The sequence below is a fragment of the Typopeltis vanoorti genome, chromosome 3 (genome assembly GCF_054136105.1).
Source record: "Typopeltis vanoorti isolate ZY-2024b chromosome 3, IOZ_Tvanoo_1.0, whole genome shotgun sequence".
NCBI lineage: Eukaryota > Metazoa > Arthropoda > Arachnida > Uropygi > Thelyphonidae > Typopeltis > Typopeltis vanoorti.
In genome coordinates, this window is record NC_143551.1 from 148461944 (window position 1) to 148483905 (window position 21962).

At 35.6% G+C, this 21962-nt stretch overlaps 1 protein-coding gene across 4 annotated transcripts in view; it reads right to left on the reverse strand.

Annotated features, from left to right (window-relative positions):
- LOC150108647 (uncharacterized) overlaps window positions 1–21962 on the reverse strand; it is a 110066-nt gene that overhangs the window by 4597 nt on the left and 83507 nt on the right. Inside the window, exon 1 of one of the 4 annotated variants that reach the window (XM_090416117.1) lies at window positions 21581–21675. The exons of the other annotated variants lie outside the window; for them this stretch is intronic. The gene's annotated coding sequence lies outside the window, so the exon portion shown is untranslated. Of the gene's footprint in view, window positions 1–21580; window positions 21676–21962 lie in introns of those variants that run through there. 4 annotated transcript variants of the gene reach the window in all.

Below are 21962 nucleotides of genomic sequence, written 5' to 3' on the forward strand. Positions count from 1 at the left end.
CATATTGAGAGTTCGACTTGCTAGCTTAAGCCAAGTGGATAGCATAAGCGATCTGCAACAGGCTGCGGGTTCGAAATCACCTTGGGTATGAATGTTGAGGAATATCTTTAGATTGTAGGTGAATGCCATTGCCTGGTGTGAGACCACTACCCTGCTCACTGGAAGTCTGAATTGGCTTGGAAAAATTACATCCATAAATTTAGCTTCAAGAGCGTTATTTCCGGTTATCTTAATCCTTACCCCAACCACAGTACTCTATTAATGTACCACCATTAATAGGAATTCCCAAATTATATATATATATACAGTATACCACTGTTCTCAAGTAAGCAAACCAACGTTTCTAAAGAGAGCGCATGCGTCTTATGTGAACACATTGGACTTATCAAAAAGTCACGTAGAACATTGTAACACATAAAATATGCAAACTTGAAGATCTTCCTTTCTTTCAGAAGTTATAATAAAAAAGGAATTACACGCTACTCTTCGCAAACGGTACTTACGTTTCTTAGTGCAAACGCTAATTTCTATTAAGTTTAGATGTGATCAGTGAATTTGGTTCTTCTGTGTGCAGTCTGATTTTCCTCTTCCTTCAGAAAACGCATAATATAGTTTTGGAAAGTATGGCAGTTTAATAACCCCAGTTCCGGTGAAGAGAAAAATGTCCTACGTTTTATGAGATTGTTTAATTTCCATATTTTAGGTTTTTACAAACAACACTAAAAGGTTAGCACGAACAACTTCTATTATCAAACCTTTTCGAATTTAATTGCTTTGAGCTTTTAGTGTGCACAGTCCTCAATAGAACAGAACGACGAATGGCTACCAAGCTCTTGGGAAAGATAATCATCAAGGTTTTACTAGAAAAGATTTCATAGAGGAAACGAAAAAAGTTTCAGTTTTATTGCTAAGATAGTTCTATCCTACTTGTAAACACAAAAAGCTTCTACTAACACCTTTCAGTGAAAGCAATCTCCAACTTAAGGTTGCAATTTGTTCTCGAATGCCATTCAGAGAGAATAAGAACAAAAATGTGCCCACTTTCTTCACCTTTTACGTAATATATATCTTCACACACACACAGTTCTCTATCAATCCGAGAAAGTAACGGTCACCAGTTTTCTCGACAACTCAGCTACTTCGTAGGTCATTCTTCATTCTTTCACGAACTAATGGATTTAAAGGTTTCCGCTTGCCTCTTCCCCCTAATGGGAACCTACTAGTCAATTAAGGGAGCAAAGACATTTCTTTTACTGCAAACGGTTATGTTTCTTATAATCAAGAAGAACGTGCTTAGAAAACATTGGACTTTAAACAAAAGGGAATTAAGTGATGGTAGCTTTACGGCTACCAACCATTAATAGGAAATAAAGCCATTAAAGGGATCTTTACAGGGAACACCAGATAATGAGATGTCTGGAATGCAATAGCTCATTGTGTCTGCGCATTCACTGCATCGAGAGGAGGGGATTTTGAGTATGAGTAGACTAACTACAGGGAGACGCTACTGATGAGGGGAGGGGCACAACAACATAGCTGTTGGCATGATCAACTTAACTCGAAAAAAAAAAGAAAAAAAAAAGTGAACCTAACTAGGTGAGGCAGGCAGCTAACCTATACATTACCCACGAGATACCTAAGTAGGTTGGATAATTACTTCTTTAATTGGTTTAAATATGTAGTCTTTTCGAGTGATTGGTCGCCCTCATTCTTACATAGCTCCGACATTCTACTCATCCAACCAACGGTTACAACGGCATTAGTAGTGGACTCTCGCCATTGCTGCTCACTTCGTTTTTTTTTTTTTTTTAATCTATTTGCAGTTTCGTAGGCTTAACTACTGTTCACGAAAACTACGCTTACGTTCTCGATTACAGCGGCATCATTATTCGCCATCGTTGATCATCCATCACTAGATAGCATTTCACTAACACTGAGCAAGAGGGTAGTGTGACAGTCAAACGCCATTTAGCCATCTCGAATTGTCATGTGGCTTGTTCAAGTTTTATCCAACCTGACGGTTACGACTCAACGAATAGTCGCTCGTTCGCCACACTGAAATTTAGCAGATGGTGGACAATGAGACTTTCGTTTTCATATATATATATGTTTCTTATTTTTTCTTAAGGGGCATCGCGAAACGACAAGAAAAAGAAAAAAGGAAAAAAAAAAAAAGACCTTAGTGCCACTGCACTGGAGATTTAAAGAATGGTTTATTTTCTTTTCATTTCTTTCTTTTTTTTTTTTCCATTATTCTAATAATAGAATAAAATGAGGTTATGGTCCCAAATCAAATTTAATACAACTATGCCGAGAAGTTCAAGCAAGGAACCAGTTCTCTGACTTCACATAATGCAGATATCATAGTTTTTTTTCTTCCCTCCTACACAATCGGATTTCCTTCTGCAGGAATTTCTAGCATTTTTCAAACCAAGTATATCAGAGAAAGAAAAAAAACAACTTTATTTTTCGCCTCCCCTCCCAGATTGAATATCTGAAGAATTAAATTTCACCACTTCACCCCCATTCAGAGAACAAAATTAATCAAAAATTAATATTAATAAACGAATACAAATCAAAATTAACACCAACAGTTTGATCCTTTCCGATTTTCTTTTTTCTAATGAAAATTTTTTTATACTCTTTATTAAGAGTTATTTGATAACTTCAGTGTGCACTGCTCTCAACTTTGTAAGCTTAAATTCCTTTAAAATATGTACAGGAATTATAATAAAATTGCTCCTCTATAACGACTCTCTTTTCAAACTTTTAAGACATTGAATGCTACCGCTCGGAGTATCCAGTATAATTTCATTTACTGATAAATTAACCACAATGTATTTCATTTTATGGCGAAAATCACTTACATTCAATAGCTGGCTGTATGCTTATGTCTGATATTATCATGCAGAGAAAAACAAATTAAATAAACGGAACCTTTTTTGAACCAGGGCTAATTTCCTAGAATACGAAGATGGGAACCAATTATTGGTGTGATGTCAACCTTGGTAACGGTTAATACCAGCGGCTATTGCGAAGTTTTCCCACAAAGAATAATTACTGTATACGTGCTATCCATATGAAAAAAGAGTGGTATTTAACATTAAAGTCGTACCATGTCAAGTTGGGTTCGACGTTGGCTAAAGAGTACATTCCAGGGACACTTTTATGTTGGAAACACATTAAATTTTAAATAATATGTATTTTACGAGCATTAAAAAATGCCATTCACCGCTAGCAAGTACAATACTTATTTGTTCGAGTAGAAATGCCATAAAGTACAGTGAAACCAATTTGCGATATTGGACTGTAGCCAGATCGTCTAAAGAGCAATAAAACAAGGCGTCATCAAGTTAGTAGAACTGGGAATTTTTGGATACAAATAATTCTTATCATAAGTTCTCCCGATCTCAATTTTATGAAAATTCATTATATCAGATTTTCATCGTATTTCAACTTACAGCTAAAAGTCATACTGCGAAGAAAATGTCAACATTTTACAATACGTTCAGATAAGTTATGGACTTTTGTCATATCATTACAGAGCTGAATAAGACGTTGAACAAAATCAGACTACTGTTTCTGAATACTTTTGATTTCATTTTTTTTAAAGGAATAATCCTATTTCATTTTGACTGTTTCCAGATGTATAGGATTAAACGTAAAAGAAAGAAAAAGGAAATTTTTGCATTAACCTATCGCCCAAAGAATAGGTTAATGCAATTGTTTTGAAGAAAATTGCCGCTATCTTTCTTTCCCCCATAATATATTCATTGTACATTAAAACTAATGTGATCTAGCGAAAACTATACGTGATCCTTGATTACTGGAATGGTAAATGGAATATTTTGTAATAATAATAATAATTAGGCCTAGGCAGGGGATAGAAGCGAAGAGTGGGATAATTAGTCTGTGTTGATAACTGATGGCAAAAATATCTTGAACAGAGGTTCGTTCCATTTACAACAGAAGAAATATTTAGCCGCCGTTTAATATCAATGAGAAAGAGAGAAAGAAAAGGATATACAAGTACTGTTCTAAGGTTGATGCAAGGTTCAAATAAACAATTTTACTTGTTCCATTCGCGTTGTGCTGCTATCTTTATAAAAATGTGACCTATCACCTTGTTTTCATCTTTCAATTTTAAAACTTTATACAAGAGTAAAAGCAATCTTGAATCGATTGTTGGAAATGCGCTAACTGCTGCATTTTGATTTATGGAAGATAAACTATCCGGAATTAAAATGAAATGGTTTTGGAAGAAATGTTCAACAATTTTGGAGTTTATTTATCATTAGGTGACACCTTCAGCGAACCCGAGGATTCATACAACCCACTGTCACCGATACTTAATCTTCGATCTACACAAACTCCATCTACTACCCACAGATAGCATTTTGGTTTGTTAAATTACGAATGTTCTCTGACTAATATGCCTGTATGTAGGATAAAAAAAATTCGAGTTTCCGGGAGGGAAAAACCGTGCTTTGATTTAATACAGCTCTGAACTTATATTAAACACTAAAATTGTAGGGCAAACCCTGATGTTGAAGTTTTAGACTAACTATTATTTGTCTTTGAAAGTATTTCATTGAATATAACACGATAATATATAACAATATAATATGATCGGCGGTAGATGACGTTGGTGTAGTTGGTGGATTGAGTGGTGGAGACACAGTGTTATAGCGTAAGCCCTCCCTCGATGAGTCTTTAGACTCCCTGGAAGTGCCATGTAATAATAATGTCAACATAAATCGGGAAAATTTTTAAAAGAGTTCTTCAAATATATTTAAGTTCAACTGAATTTATATAAATAAATACAAAACATTTTATATAAAATTATATAAAACTCAGAGAAAATATTTCTCTGAGTTTATCAAATTTACAGACCTCACAAAATTAACTCAATAAAACTAAACTTTTCTGTTTATTAGTGAAATAACTTCATATTTCCCTAATATTTAAAACTTTAAAGTAACTGTAAAGGTCGTGGTTATCATATAAAATGTTTTGTTATACACGTATATTATTGAAAGGTGTTCAGCATATTGAAATATGCTGAACACCTTTCAATACCGCTTCTTTCATGGAAAGATCAACCAGATGTCTTACATTAGCGTTTCTTAAAAACTGTGTTCCGAAGAACCCCTAGTGTGCCAACAAAAGTTGAGCGAGAGCAAATACTAATATTTATTACTCCGACTTATCTGATTAACATATTTTGCAGGTTACGGGTATCGTCATAATTCCTTTCCGATACTTTTATATGAACAATTTTATAGGAATTCTGCGAAAAAAGAAATAAAAGAAACACCGTCTTACATATTCATCCTCCCCACCTCTGGACAGTGGTGCAAGGTACGTGTGCACATGCGCACACAAGAGCTTTTCTGCACTTTCCTTATAACATGGAAAATCTGGTGTCTCGATTTGCACAGCAGTATTAATCCTACAAAATTTGAAGGCCGAAATCTTTCAATGCATTTCAACCCTTGCCGTGACAAGTTTAGCGAGTAGGCTTATGAAGAAAATGAAAAAACATCTACCGACACTTAAATTTTTATACAATGTGTTTACGCATCTTGGACATATTTAATTTTGTATAAACTATAATAAACTATTCTTAGTATAGGCATAATAATAAATGGACACGATAATAAAATGTCCTTAAGTAAAGGATTACATGCAATGGTTGTTATACACAAATACTCTGGCCTTGATGGAATTATTGTTACCTTAAACCTGCCTGGCTGACCGATTTCTGTTTTCGTCCAGTTGAACATGTATCCTTGGAACTTCATACGTCCAACCCACTCGATTCTAAACTAGTTTTATCCAAAGTAATTCAACAGGTCTTTGAGACCTAAAGGCGTGTTACCTGTTTTTGTCTACTATACGGTTCTTATTTTTCATACGTAAAGGGGAAGACGAAGTTTAAAACAGGCGATAGGGGGGAAAATGTTCCATTTATTTATTTTGTACCAAAACTTAAACTGGATCACTGCATTGCATATATTATACTTAAAAAGAGATTTTCATAACGTGTGTCCAGAAATATCTTGTTAATACAGTTTAGGGATAACATCTGATATCTTTCGTAATACCAAGCTTACAAATATTTGTTTGAAGAAATGATTGAGCAAATAATTCAACTAAATAATAGTTTAGTTCAAGTTAAAACACAGTTTCGTAAATGTATTGCTTTCATCACATTGTTTGGCTTCATTTTCCAAAAAAGAACATATGCTCTAGTTTTACCAAAATTGCTTGCCAAGATAAATCAAGGAGCTATCAAGTTTGCTGTTGAGATTCACAAACACGTTTGCAACTGGTTCTTATGCATCACAGGTGTTTCAAGGAAAAATATGTATGTGTGTGTGTAACTTATAATCCATACATTATTATATATGAAAAATATAGTAAAGCTACAATTAGATAATAAATTACCACAGTTTATTGTTTGAGTTTTATGGAATTATAACTTAAGCAACTAACATTATGAAACTAGTGTATTTATGTCTGTTAATTACATGTGTTCTTCTGGAAGATTTGCGTATTTGGCGGTGGAAAAAACTTTCATCGGCTGACTATAGCTAAAAAGCCTTTATTAAGGTTTTTAATAAATTAACAGAAGAGACAGGAATGAATCAATGTGTAAGACAGGGTGGAGTCTATCTTCAACTTATTCAATACATCTAATGTTTTTTTATTTCCTAAGGGAGTGGGCGGAACTCCTTTAACCTTAACTAACTTTTTGAAGATTGGCGGCAATATCATTAAGTTGTAAATGAATGATGAGCTCGAAGCCTAGCAATGAACTAAGGCTTTCAGTAGAGAGAGAGAGAGAGAGAGAGAGAGAGACAGAGAGAGAGGGATTACAGCAGATAAGTTATCGCATGTGAAGTGCTATACTACTATGCATTCAAATACATAGCTATGTAGAAGGGGTGAACACCTAGTTGAATTCAAATATATATATATATTAGCAATATCTAGAATTCACTTATATTCCAGAATATTTTTATCACCCGCGACTTCTTCCAGTCCTGGATGGGAAGAGAAAGGAAAAAACTGCAGAGGGGTTGGTTTGAGTTCTTTTGAATTACGGCCGAAGCAACTAAGACAATGAGCTGTATTATGTCTATTAATGTGGGACGATAAACTGCCACCTTCGTTGTAGAGGCTAACTCACCCCTTTCAGTTGGAAAGTCCTTATATTATTCGCATCATCGCAAGGAGGGGAAAAATCTGATTAACAAGGCGAGTGACGATCACGGAGATGCTGCGTTTGGCTAAAAATTCCTTGATACACAATAAAGGGTGTAAAATCATACCGTTGCGAAGAAACCATTCCAGAAAACCATTTTTGAGGCAATATTCCCAATAAATTGCATCTCAAAGGCGTTCGTGAATGGTTTTGTAGATACTGATACATGGTATGGCCTGGGAAAGAAATGCCTGCTATGCTAACTCCTCCGAGTCAAAGAAATCAATTAGGTTTGCCTTCACATATACTCCACTTTCTTCGACTTACCCCTCCCCACACACAATCCTTATTGTAACATTTCATACGTTTCTGTGGTAATCTTACAGGTATGCAATTACGCATATACTGATTCTTCGATATATCCAACACACTAGACGGGAAGTGTTTGCATTTAAGATGAGCTCACCCATGACCGAGTCAAGTTGGCACCCATTTCTACATGTGACCTCAGAACAGGTTTCCAATATTCTACATGGTTGTTGCTTAGATACTGTTAGTTTTTGCATATAAGAATATGGCATCATAGATATTTTTGATCCTTCCTCGTATCCCTTAATTATTTAAAGTACAGAGAGTGATATACTGCATATCAAACTACAGAAGTGCATTCACACGATTCACAGCTAAAGTGACGACATACTAACAAGTAATAATCAATAAGTATGCTAACCCATGTAACTAATAACAAAAGACAAAAAATATTTTTTTAGGTGTGCTGACACACACACACACACACACACACACACACAAAACATACTGGGTAAGTAATCCTATATATATACACGTCTGCTTTTTGCAGATGACTTAGTTCTGCTTAGCTCTGCCACAGATGACCTCCAGAGGACCCTGGATTGGTTTGTAGCTGTTTGTGTAGAAGCCGGGATGAAGATCGGTGTGGCCAAAACGGAAACATTTGTGGTCTCAAGACAGCCATCCCAGTGCACTCTACATGTGGGTGGAGTCCCACTGAAGCAAGTGGAGAAGTTTAAATACCTTGGGTATTTAAACAACTCAAATAAAGACTCAAATATTCACGTGTAATGGAAAGTGGGACGTAGAGCTAGATACTCTAATTGGATCAGCAAGCGCAATATTGTGGGAGCTTGGTCGTTCGGTATTCGGAGTTAAGCCAGAAGGCAAAGCTGGCTGTCTTCAATACATCTACATGTCCCCATCCTCACCTATGATCATGAGAGCTGGGTATGACCGAAAGAATGCGGACACGAATCTAATCGGCTGAAATGAGGTTCCTTCGAGGGGTTGCGAGGCTGACAAGACTCGTAGGGTCAGAAGCTCTGCAATTCGGGAAACCCTCAATACTCAATTGCTGCTTCTCCGTGTTGAGAGATCACAGTTACGATGGAACGGGCACCTGGTCAGAATGCCAAAGAGAGGTCCCCCAGCCCTCTTTGCCCTCCCAGACGTGTCCACATAAGGTTTTGGATATAGTCTATCCAGAGAGTCCCTTGGCTTTCCGCGTGGCTTCCCACCCTCTGGCTTGGCAAAGAGGGCCTGTTGGGGGATCTCTCTTGTGGCATTCTGACCAGGTGCCTGTTCCATTGTAACTGAGCTTAGTGGCGGAGGATCGTGACCATTGTAATTCCCTCTTGCAGCTGCTGCCCCACAACCCAATTAGGAAAGGTAGGCCTTGAAGATGGATATATATATATATATATATTACGATTAATCGTTCTATCTTTTGTCTCTTTAACTGAGACGTTAGTTGACATTTTAATTTTAAAAAAATCCCATAATACGTTACACAGTCTACAGGTAGTATGATTTTCATTGCATACATTTTACTAAACCTTGCTCCTTATGATACCATAATTTTCATGTTAATGTATTATTTAAACTACTGTTTCATTGTCATTTAATTTATTCATATCGATTATATGAGGCACTGAATTAATTTTTATGAATAACAAACTATTTTACCTAAGTTCGTTTTATATTTTTATTAAATTGATATCTTTTTCAAAATGCTATAGTCAATTTTGAGGCCAGCCGAGTTTTCTATTAAATCTCAGTCTCTTCCTTTTCAAATGTCAGGTGTTGTGATAACATTTTATAATAGGGTGCACATTGGACAAAGGGAATGATTAATACAGTGATTTATCTGGATTTTGCTAAAGTTTTATAAAATACCACATGATGAACTACTGTTGAAACTGAGCAGGATGGGGATAGTCAGTTTGTAGCTTGGTTATAGAAATAATTGACTGATAGAAGCCTGCAAATTATGTATGTGGTGCAATATCTCAAAAAGGAAGGTGATGAGTGCAGTACTACAGAGTTCTGTTCAGGGATCACTGTTATTTAACTTATATATCAATGAGTTATATATACACTTCACGGTGTGAAAGGAGATATTTAGTTGTTTAGCATATCCCTAGTTTAGCAACATCAGCTGATGTTGCTAAACTAGGAAAGGCAATGTCAGGAAGTTCTGATGTCGTTGCCGCAAGAGGATTTAAATAATTTGGTGCTTGAAAGAATAAAGAAGTGTGACTTTAATGCTACTAAGAGTAAAGTTATGCACTTTGGCTATAGAAGATGGAATGAGTTTTCTCATAATGGAGGAACACTGCTCCAGAAAGCGAGGGATCTGGAAATCTTGGTGGACAGGGAAAACTGAAGTTCAGAAGACACATCGCAAAAGTTGTAAAGATTACACAGAAAATCGTGCTTCAATGAGGGGAAACCCTAACGAGTATGGATAAGGAGATTATAGTTCCACTGTATAAAGTTCTAATCAGGCCCACGTGGGGATTTCAGTGCACAAATCTGATCACACTGGCGATAAGGAAACTGGAGATAGTACAGAGGCGAATCTAAGACTATCTCAGAACTGGAATGTTGATTACGTGGACAAATTGATGCAATGTGCTCTGCAGAGCTTGGTAGTCAGGAGAATGAGAATAGATACGATTAGTTCACATCATTTAGACCATATTAGATAATTATTGCACATGATAATGGATGATGGGAGAATGATGGTCAACCCTGGAAACTGCAAAAATCACGTGAGTAAAGAGGCGAAAAAGGAGATTCTTTGCATAGCAAATGGTGGAGTAGAATGCATTGCTAGAGTGGGTAGTGAGAACTCCAATGCTGAATGTTTTCAAAGCAAGGTATGATAGTTATTGTGGTATTTGAGTGTTCGACTTCCTGCGATGAGTCTTTAGAACCCAAAGCGGTTTGAATGTACTATTACTACTATTATTAGTAGTAGTAGCAGTAATTATTCGATGTTTTATGCAGTATTTTTCATTCTTTTTCTAATGACGCGATTTAATTCAAACAATAAACTGCTAATATTAAAAAAATTATCCAACAGACTAGGGGAAAAAAAAAAAGAACGATCCACTTTCTATTGGATGTAGTGAGCGCGCGCGCGCACACTCACATGCATGCATAAATCATCACAAGTAAAATGACGATGTTAATATCGTCACTTTCAAACAAACGGCCGTGGCGGCGGGTTCCAAATTACAAACGAAACTGGCGACAGTCCACAAATTTGTCAAAATATCGGGGGTGGGAATAAAGAAAATCAATTAAAAAACAAAAAAAGAAATCCAAGCCGAATTTACAAAGCAAAATCGTTAACTTAGAGAAAATCATAAATCATTCGGCTCACGTTATCCAATTTGGCATACATGAAATGTTGAAGTAGTAATTTCTTTGGATAATACTGGATGTTCTGCTAGTTAAGAAAAAAATATAAAATTCATACCATTCAAAATTCACAACACGCTGTATACCCTTAAGTCCTGTTTCGTGAATAGGCTAAATAGAAATCCGGAGTTCATAAAACAACAAGGTTGTAATGTTTGCGAAAGTATTTGTAACTCGTAAGGAATAATTTTTACATGAATAAAACACAAACAAGGACATATGATAAGGTGAAACGTGAGCATCAAAATATTAAGAATAAGAAATTCCAAGAATTAAAAAAGAACCAGAAACAAGGTACGAGGCTATTATATAGATTAACAGGACCGGCGGTAATCTCTAGGGAACTTGCTGTAAGTAATTCGAGAGAGATTTGGTTTGTTACACTGAGTGTGTGGGGGGTATTTAAATAAATATCATTTCTTTGTTATATTTTTTTAAAGTTTTCTGTTAACACCTTTCTATTACCGACCTGCTGAATCAATACTCAAAATAAGAATCATTTATAACCTAATACATAATTTCTTAGACCTATATTTCAAATATATCGATTTTATTATATAAATGTTACTTATAAGGAATTATGTATTAGGTTATCATATATGTTAAAGATACCAAGCTATTTTAAACCTGGTTTTACTCCATTTCCCAAGTAAGCAAACAGACCAATAAGTCAAGCTTGCGCCTGCACGTAGTGCGAGTTTAACTGACCCACAAGGTAGTGCAAGTCTAGTCAATTCGTGGTAAAGGTGGTATAAGCTCGCTAAGATCACTATTCTTAATATTTACCCTTAATGCAAAGCCCATCTCCTTGAGGAGATGTATGATGCTATGCATTAAAGGCAAGGGGCCACTACCCAGACTGGTTTTTGACCTTTATTGAGATCTCATCAGTGGGAGCCAGGCTTAGAAATACCAAGATTAAGTAGTAATACTAGGAGATGGATGGGCTTTGCATTAAGGGTAAATATTACGAATAGTGATCAGAGCTTATACCACCTTTACCACGAGTTGCTTAGACTTGCACTACCTTGTGGGTCAGTTAGACTCACAACTACGTGCAGGCGCAAACTTGACTTGTTTGTCTCTTTGCTTACTTTGGAAATGGAGTAAAACCAGGTTTAAAATAGCTTGGTATCTTTAGCATATATTATACCCAAAGTAAAAAAGTTTCTCTCTCTCTCTCTCTCTCTCTATATATATATATATAGCTGTGAAACTTTATGCCTGAAATGTTGATCTGAATGGCCGACTGATAAGCATGTTTGCTTTCCAAATTCCAGACTATGGATTCGAATTCCGTAGTGGACGCCGATGTTTACAAGTGTCTTTAGGTTGGGAATGATTTTTCATCGTCCAGTATGATATTACCGACATGCCTGGATACAGCTTTTAAAAAAAAAAAAAAAACATGCTTGGTCTTCACAGCGAAACTGAATTATATAATTTGCCCAAAGTGTTAATACTATAGATTTACAACCTTTCATGGGTTTATGAATTCTCTTCTTTGATGATAAATTTAAAGAAACATATTGAGAAGTCCACAGTGTTAAATGCACTATTATTTTAAATTCTATATTTTAAAGTCGTGTACAACTTTAAAATATAGAAGAACGAAGGAGAGACAGATTCTTGGAGAATATCGTTACATCGCGAAGTCATTAAAAGCTGTTTAGAAAGCGACAAGGCTAAATTGTTTTTTCTCTCTTTCTTCATCATCGTTTTTATCCTTTCGTAACCGTTATTGTATGCTAATTAATATTTCAGACATTGCATAAAAGTGAAAAGTGCAAATGACATGCCGAATTAAATTTATAATTACAGTCTGATGAATGACAAATATTACAGGCTGGGATTAGGTCAAGGAATTACTTAACAATAAGAACAAATAAACGTGCAGTCGACAGAAAGTTTGGGACTCGATGGATCATAGCAGTTCATAGTAAGGCGAGCTCAGTGGGGAAATCATACAAAGAATGAAAAGATATTCGAAGTTCCAAAGAAAATCTCCCACTGCGTAAAGCCTTTGGTCCATTAAAAGTGCGAGGCGACAGGATTAAGCAACTGCTGTAATTCTAATGAAATCATATAACTTCTGAAGAATGGGTGTCTGTTTTACATTTCGGATATTTTTCTATGAACAGAAATTTTATTCTTTTTTTTTTATTCAATGCAAAAATTAAATAAAAAAAAAAAATCCATCAAAAATATTTTCGACAAGCTTATTGTGAATGTTCAATGAATTTTACCGTGAGAGTACACGAGAATTTAGATCAATCCCATCCATAAAACGTTATTGGAAACTTATAATACCCCATGATTTTATTGAAATACAAGAATTTTATCTACAATTGGTAAATATTTTATGCCCCTTGAAATATGTAGTGTAGCAACTGTAATTATTCAATGTCTACACTGAATTATTCACAATCCCGGAAATTTTCTAGTGATATGAAGAGCATGATTGTACTCTTTTAATGTTAATTCCAAGTCATTTTCGGGAACATTTTGCTGCCTTCATGATATTCCTTCTAAAACAATTCTTTTGTTTAGCTACTTTTACATACAATTAAGCCTAACAGATCAAGGGGAAGATCCATAATCCTAGAATTAGTAATCACATATAATGTGATTACCAATTTATTAGTTCGCTGTCATGTATATGACAGCGAACTAATAATATATTTTCAAAAGAGGCTCTTCTTATCATTATTAAATGGCAAAGTAGGTTTAGTAGGAAACTTTTGATACATCTCCATTTGTAAGAAGGAAAAAAAATTGATAGCAAGTAATTTTCTTCTTTGTCCGCAGAAATCGAAGTCATGGATGGAACTAACAGGAAACATATGCACACTGGTTAACCTTGTAACTAGTACAAGTTTAATTGCAGTTATCTGTAATTATCGGTAATCACAATGATAGCTTGTTCTTCGAAATTTTATTTATTATTCTATAGCCTTGGGATCTAGACAGTTCGATAATTGTTATCAGTGACCAATTGATCATCTACTAAACTGGCTAAAAAAAGTTAACTAAGTTGCGTCGAAGGAGGTTTATGTTTTCTCCAACTGAGAACTTCACAATATGTGAAATACCTTCTAAACAGCGAAGTCTTTTGGTATTTGATCTGACTATGAACAGTGGCGCACCCAAGTGGTGGTGGGAAGAAGGGGAATCACTATATCGCAAAACCAGTTTCTTGTACAGCTGCCGTGCCCAGCCCTATATATGATGTCACTTTTGAACAAAGGACGTGCACTGAAAATATCCATTCAATACTTATATCTTTAATTACTTAATCGTCATTAAATTCAATAATCTTTAACATTCATTAAATACAACACATTTTCTAATCCTATAACTTCTTCGGAAAGGCTAACAAATAAGCTTATGGAGAAGAATGATATTCGAGAAAAGCCCTGAATGTCATGCAAAGCATTTGTCATAACGATCCTTGTTATGTAAACGCATGCGCGTACTCGAAATAATCAAAGAATGCTTACCGTTCCAGTGGCATCAAGATTTTGCAGTGACTATAATTAAAGAAGAAATTTAAATTGATTAATCATCCTATTTGCCATACAAAAATCCACTTAGGTTTCACTAGAGTAAAATTAAAGTGAAACGAACTAAGTTTGAAAGAAGGCGTCTTAATCATCACCACACAACAATTCTTAGGGTCAGTAAATGTCTACTAAGAATTATTTTTGTATGCACACGTTGCTCGTTATTAGATGCAAGACATTCTAGGCACAACCCCAATGTATGTGGGCGAGAAAGAAAGAGCTTCATTGGAACAGGTATTTCTCGCCAGTGGCATGAACAAAAGGTTATTGAAATTGAAAGCATATTCTTCAACTGAAAGGGTGTTCCAAAAATAATTATGATAACAAGAGGGTTTGCACCTCTTTCAAAATTCAGTACATCTAGATGTGACTCTCATAACTATCTATTTTCTTGTTTCGGAGATCGAAATGCAGTCGGTAGATTTATTATTATTATTATTTCTCACCCCAGTGATATGTCGATGTTTCGTTCGAGTCACTTTGAGTTCTCACGATGTCAAACTAAGCCATCTACCAACATTCCTTTTCTATTCATTTTCACAGCAAACACTGAGAGAAAGTGTAAACGAGTGCTGCATTTCTGTACTTGTATAAAAGGTTGGGGATGCCTATGTGGACCCTGGAAATGGCGTTTCTAGTGTTTGATTATAGTTTCCAACAAGAGAAACTTTTTTTTTTTGTTCCCTTTTCTTTGTATCCAGGGGCGCGCCGGCCATATATGCAATATGTGCGACGCACACAGGCGCCAGGATAGTAAAGGTGCCAAAGAAAAGGAAATACGTAAAAAAAAAAAAAAACGTTTTTTAAAATGATTTTTTATTGGAGGGGGGGGGGGGACGTCAACTAAAGTTTTGCACACAGGCGACGGACACCGCTGGCGCGCCCATGATCCTATCTTAGCCGGGTCCTCGAGTTAGTTGATCTCTTACACTGGAAAGTGGAACTTCTTCCTCCTGAAAGCTTGGATTTTTAACCATCCATCACAAATATTACTACACAGACAATTCTTAGGCCACAAGATGGCTGCAGCTGTCTACCTAAGAACGCATGCAATTTATGCAGAGGATTATATATTTAGAAATAAAACAAACCAGCATAAAAAAAACAAAAAAAAAAATTGGTACGAAAATCATCTGGATAGACACGCGAACTTAATGCTTTGTAAGCACCATGGATTATTATTATTACTGTAAGATAAAAAAGTTTTTCCAAAGTACGGAAAATTATCAAAATCTCGGATTCGTCCCGACATTGCTTAAGGCTTTCGAGGTAGGGATAAGGCAAGGAATCATTATTTCATAGACAAGGAGTCCATTATATTATATATGCGATAATGCATTTTATGATGGAAGCGACGTCCAAAAATTCTAAAATCTCCAGTAGTAGTAATAATCATAAGGCTCCTAATAATAATGATAATCAAATAAAATAAAGTGCGCTTTGAGATCAAGACTTGGTTTTGATGGTTAACATTGTAATGAAATTATAACTATGTGTTATATCCATAGATTATTCATCATCAACAACATAACCCCTCATCCAACCTAGGACGGGTTGAATCCTCCCCTACGTTGATGATATTATGCAATTAGCACCATTAAACATGTTATTGTTTTTTTTTGTTTTATATGTGCAAAAAAAATATAAAAAAATAAAAAGATGAGTGGAAATGCAAGGGAATCATTATGAATATAAGAAAGCGCAAGCCATCAAATTCAAGATTCAGAACTGGAAACATCAGTATTCAGTCCAAAGTGAGACCAAAAATGCACTGATGAATTTTAATTACAGGAAAGACAAAGAAAAAAGGGGGAGAAATTTAGGAGTAAAATATATTCGAATAATGGGACGAGAATTCTTTAATGTTGTGATGATGTTTTTGTACAGGAAAACATTAATAAAAACTTAACCGCACTGACTGTCATACATGATTTCTCCATGTTACAATCTATTAAGGAGAGTGAAGATTTTCTTAAATTCATTGCTATTTATTTATTTATTGTTTCATTTTGGCTTGGATACTGATGTTTCTAGAACTATCTGATAAATATTTGTCCTTAACAAGAAATTATATTTAAATAGCTGCCCATTGAATCAAATATTCACATTTTTACGACAGCAACAACGATACATAATCAGAAAATTTAGGTAAACCAGAAAATGGGAACCAGAAATGAGAACATCTGGATTCGTTCTCTGGGTGATGTTGCGGTTCATGAGATCGATTCTCAGACCTTCGTTCCTTCTTTTCTTTCCTTTTTTTTTTAAACTTAAGCGTTTTTTCGTTATGTTAATTCCACTGATGAAAGGTTATAAACCGATAGCGGACATCCAATTCTCGTCTGTCCTAAGATCGGCTAATCCACCTTCATTTGAAAAGAAAAAGAAGAAGGGGAAAAAATCTTCTAAACATCCTAGATGGGATTCGACTCCAGATCTTTCCTACCAAGGTTTCGTTTATACCAACTGAATTACAGGGGGCTCCATATCATATTCAGTATTTAATACCTTTAGTAGGCTAAAAATTATATAATTCGAATATCCTGCAAGCAACTAAACATGAGACTTTTAAACATCCTAGATGTTTAAAAGTCTCAATCCAATGATGCCTCCAGTAAATTAGGCAATTATCTTCCACCAAGAGATTTATCTCATCTGAAGACGTTCACAGACATTCATTCCCACAGCGAGATTCGAACCCATCTCGTGGCCAACCAATACGCCATATAAACGTGAAGAGAAAGTAATTTCGGGAATCTCATGAGAGTACTATTCCGTTATTTTTCCCTATCACAGTGTGGTAATTTTATGGTTATAGTGTCACGGTATTTGTTGTGCTGCTCATCTGCACAAAGCATACTGATAGGTTAGTAGGCGCTAGTTCTATACAGTTGTTTATGAATTTTTTTCAGAACTAGTTGAATTTCAAAAAAAATATGGTTTTCAAGTTGGCATAAAAATTCTTAAAAATCAAACAAAAAATTGCGATATGCATATATAAATCAGGTGTTTGTGTAGTCTTGCGGTAACCATTCCGTAACACTAAATCACTAGAAGAAAGATCATTATACAGTAGTCACCGACATTTTTTTTCCTAGACCGGTTTTCAGACAGTTTCAGAGTTAGTCCATCTTTGGCGCAGGCAAGTAGGATTGTCTCTCTGAAATTTGGATTTTTAACCTAGAACTTAATAAATTCAACCCTAGAATTTGAATTATTTCAGACTATAATATCAGAGTTTGGGAAGTCTTTGACATTTGTATACTCTTGTATGCGAAGTTTTCAAATCAGCGGTAGACATGAGCTCAACTGCCAGTAACAACTACGAATGGAAATTAGCTGCTTATCGATTTCTGAAAGTCTCTTATGGCTGAAGCTTTTCACCTTCTCCCTTTAAGGAATAAAATGCATTAGAAGATTACAGGGCTGAACGAATTTTGTAAATCATGTGATATAAATGCTTGTATGTATGTGAGTGTACCAAATATTCAGTACACAAATAACAGTATTAGTGAAGGGCAAATGTTAAATATTTCCATTGCATTCAGTCGAAACCTGCTGACAAATAAAAATGGAACGGTCAGAAAGGAGAATGCAGCTAGCTGCAAAATATTTGCAACTAGTTATTGCGATCAAAGAAAACAAAACTCAAAACGAATATTGCAAATCTAAATTCAAGCAAATATAATAAGTAGTAATTTATTTACTTTTTACACAATCTGAAAGGATAGCGTTTCCTCTTTCCAGCAAACAAGGTATGGGTTCAGATTCCGTGTACGTAAATGTGCTTAGGAGCTAAACTGTTTTTATTGCCTTGTATGAGGCCACTATTATGAATATTAAAGGTCTGAAGTGGATTAAAAAGTCCCATGCTTAGTCCATAAGCAGGTTTTTTTTGGATTCGCCCTTTAGACGGTGCTATCTAGGTTTACAATTTTTGGTGAGTGCGAATTATTAAGAAAAAAAAATGCAGTTATAATATGCTCAATTCAGTTACGTTTTTAATATCGTTTGCAATACCGCGTTTACCAATAAGCAGCTGCCTAAGCCAAATATCTACTTTCTTTAAAACTATGTACACTTTTTAAAATTGAAAAATATAACTTTAAATTTATAGTTTTAAAATTTTAACGCATAAAAACGTTAAAGCAAATAGGAATATTTGCTATAACTATTGAATATTATTCCTAAAAACATAACTATTATATTCGTAAACAAGACTAGCCCGAGTAAATGTCATTTTCGCCCTCAAACCAAGAGTTAGTCTGTGGATTCAAATCCCACCTTTGGTATGGATATTTGTACAGGTTTTTCAGTTGTAGATATTTCCATCACGCGTGTAAACTCACCATTCTACCTTTTAGACGTTTGAGGATTGAGAAAGTTCCGCGTTCGTTTTGTAGAAGAGAAGGATCGGATTATTTCAGTCCATCCACAGTCCTATTGCAGTTTACTAACTTTCGTGAGTAGTTATGGACCACGTTAATAGAAAGGCACACCGAGAGAAAGCAGTTGGGAAATTAATCATGGAAAAGTACACAACCTAACAATGAACCAAAATCAGCATTCTATTATTCTAACGCAAAGAGGAGCTCATCGCCGCCTGCAAGATCTTCAATTAATTGGCCATCACGTTCTCCTGATCTGACGGTTCCCGATTCTTCATAGGAAGAAGTCAGGAACAAGCCCCAGACAGTCCAACAGCTGAAGGAGAACATTCGTGCAGAAATTAGGGCACTACAATCAGAAACATTAACAGCTGTCATGGAAACAAGACAGCTGTTAATGTTTCCGAAGAAAAGGCCCGTCTTTGTGAAACTGAATTTGAAAGGCATTTACGTGATGTGATTTTTCATAACTAATAAAAATATCTCAAGGTTCTGTATTTCATTATAACAAAAAAAAATAAAAATAAAATAAAATTTTATTTTATATTTTTTATATAAAAGTAATTAATAAATAAAAAAGTTATAAATGTTTAAACCCCTTCGTGACTTATGGGCCACCCTGTATATATATATATATATATATATATATATATATATTTGTATTTACTTTTTACACAATTCGGAAACCCTGTTCTAAAGACCAAACAGACCTTTTCAAACTACTTCAGGCCTCCATCAAACCAATGAAATGCGTTCCAGAGGTTTGCTAAGAGGTCACCCTTACTCTGCTACGAAGCATGAAGACAAAGTTTGGTTATGACAGCAAAACGTAATAGACGTAACACGCGGCGAGTCAGCTTGCAAGTCAGTTCCATTCAAGCACAGGTACGCAGATATCCCGCTAAACTGTAGCAAGACGTCTACAAGAAGGCCTATAGGCTGGAAGACCTGCACTCTGTCTACAGCTTATTGTAGAGCACGTTTTCAGTGGTGTCATATACATAAACAATTGGACAAGACACCGAGCTACAAAATATAGGAAAAAGGGACGATAACTGGTGAACGATATTGCAACGAAGTTCTTCAACGTCATGTTTGATTGTTTCTTGGTGCTGTAGGCGAAAAATTCATTTTTATGGATGACAATGTATCGTACACGAGCAGTGGAGATACTTCTGGAGTCCTAGGATAGTAATCGAATCGAGTGGTCAGCACGAGTCCCAGATCTGAATCCCATAGAACACGTTTCGGGAGACGCGTTGCTCGAAATTCCCCTCCAGAAAACAAACAAGGCCTTATCCTCACTCTGAAAGAGAAGTAGGCCAGTTTGCTTCAAAGAACATCTGAATCATTTGGTGCTAATTCTGTGTAATAATTCCTTAGGAATTAATACACAGTATAAGGACGTAGTTAATTAGCGCATTCCTCAAGTACGTCTTAAGGAAATTTGTACCTTTTGCCAAAAACGTATTGAAATTTAATTTGTACAAAATTTATAACACATCTTTTGTGTAATATAATTTATTAGTATGCTGGCAATAAATTTATGTCCAAATTTATTGCCAGCATACTAATAAATGTTTTGAACGTTTTTTTCATACACAGGTAAAACTGTAGTTCGTCCTTAACTTTTAGACACCGGTGTATGACAACGGAGCCAACACATGTAATCCTTCTGTTGTTCAGATGATCTCTGTATATATTCATCGTTCAAAATCTCTTTTATCAATCTTGGCCATTATGGTTCAATGCCTATGAAGATTTGAGAAATATACTATTTTCAAGAAGCATCCATAAGATACGGAAGCTAATTACTCCTACCGTACTCGCTAAATATTTCTCTTTCCCAGTTGCGTTTGCGTTTGTCTTGAGTGCCCTTTTTTTCGTGCGTGATTTCTACTGCACCTTCTGCAGGAAATGTCACGCGATAGTCTGTCCGATTTTCTACTACGCAAGAAAATAAATGATAAACTGCACTTCGATTGCTTTGTCGAATTTCCGCCTCTGGCGTCTAGACTGTATTTGGACTGGTCAATCAACTGCAGTAATTGGAACAGTAGCTTCATTTGCAGATTCAACAGCAAATGTCAACCTTAGAACTTTGTTTTTTTTTTTTAATTAGCATATCATAAAAATGTTTTTCTCCCCATATTCCGTATAATCCGCATTTATATGATATGAAGAACTGGTTGTAACTCATGTTTCAATTATAAATATCATAATGGAAAAATGAACCTGGTGCATGTATAGATCGGCGAATTATCGGTGGATATAAAAATTTGATATTTACAGCGTATGTGTAAAATTTGGTGCTCAAATGTATACGTGTTGTGTTTTCCCTCAACCTAGTAGTTGGGGGGTAGCAGTACTGCTTAACTGGAGATATTTTATAGAACAAGGTAGTTCCCGTTGCAGCCCTTGTCCAATAGTATTCTATGTCTGTAGATGTGTCATGAGGCCGTTTGACTGTTTTGAGTACAAAAAAGCCCTCCACCGCCGTATGAGATCGGCTAACCCACCTTCGAATGAAAAGTCCCGATAAATATGTTTTGCGTCATAGACGGAATTCGAACCCAGGTCTTTCCAGCCAAAGGGCTCCGTCGAAACCAACTGAGCTACAGAGACCCAGCAGGGTGGCATAAAAATATAAATAACAACTATTTGGTTCTCTATATTACCTGGCTTCAGTCTTTCACTATCTCAGATTATCCTCACTTATTCATCACCACACACTAAACACTCCGATTCGAAGCCTTGAGTGAATTTTCAGGCCAACTTAAATGACACTATGAATTCCCGTCTCACTGTAACTCTGAAAGACCATCCGATAATAGATAATTATTGTCGAATCATACGACCTCTGTAACCGATAACGCCTTATCAGGGTTGCATTCTGAGCGAAACATCTTCATACCTCAGAAAACACAATAATAGTTACTGATAGGAATACTTGTAGGAATGTTTTAGAAGAATGTTCTCGTTGATTTCGTGTTGTAAGAGGGATGTTATCGACTTTATCTGTCAGAATAGAGGTCTGAACATTGTTAACGAGATAAGAAT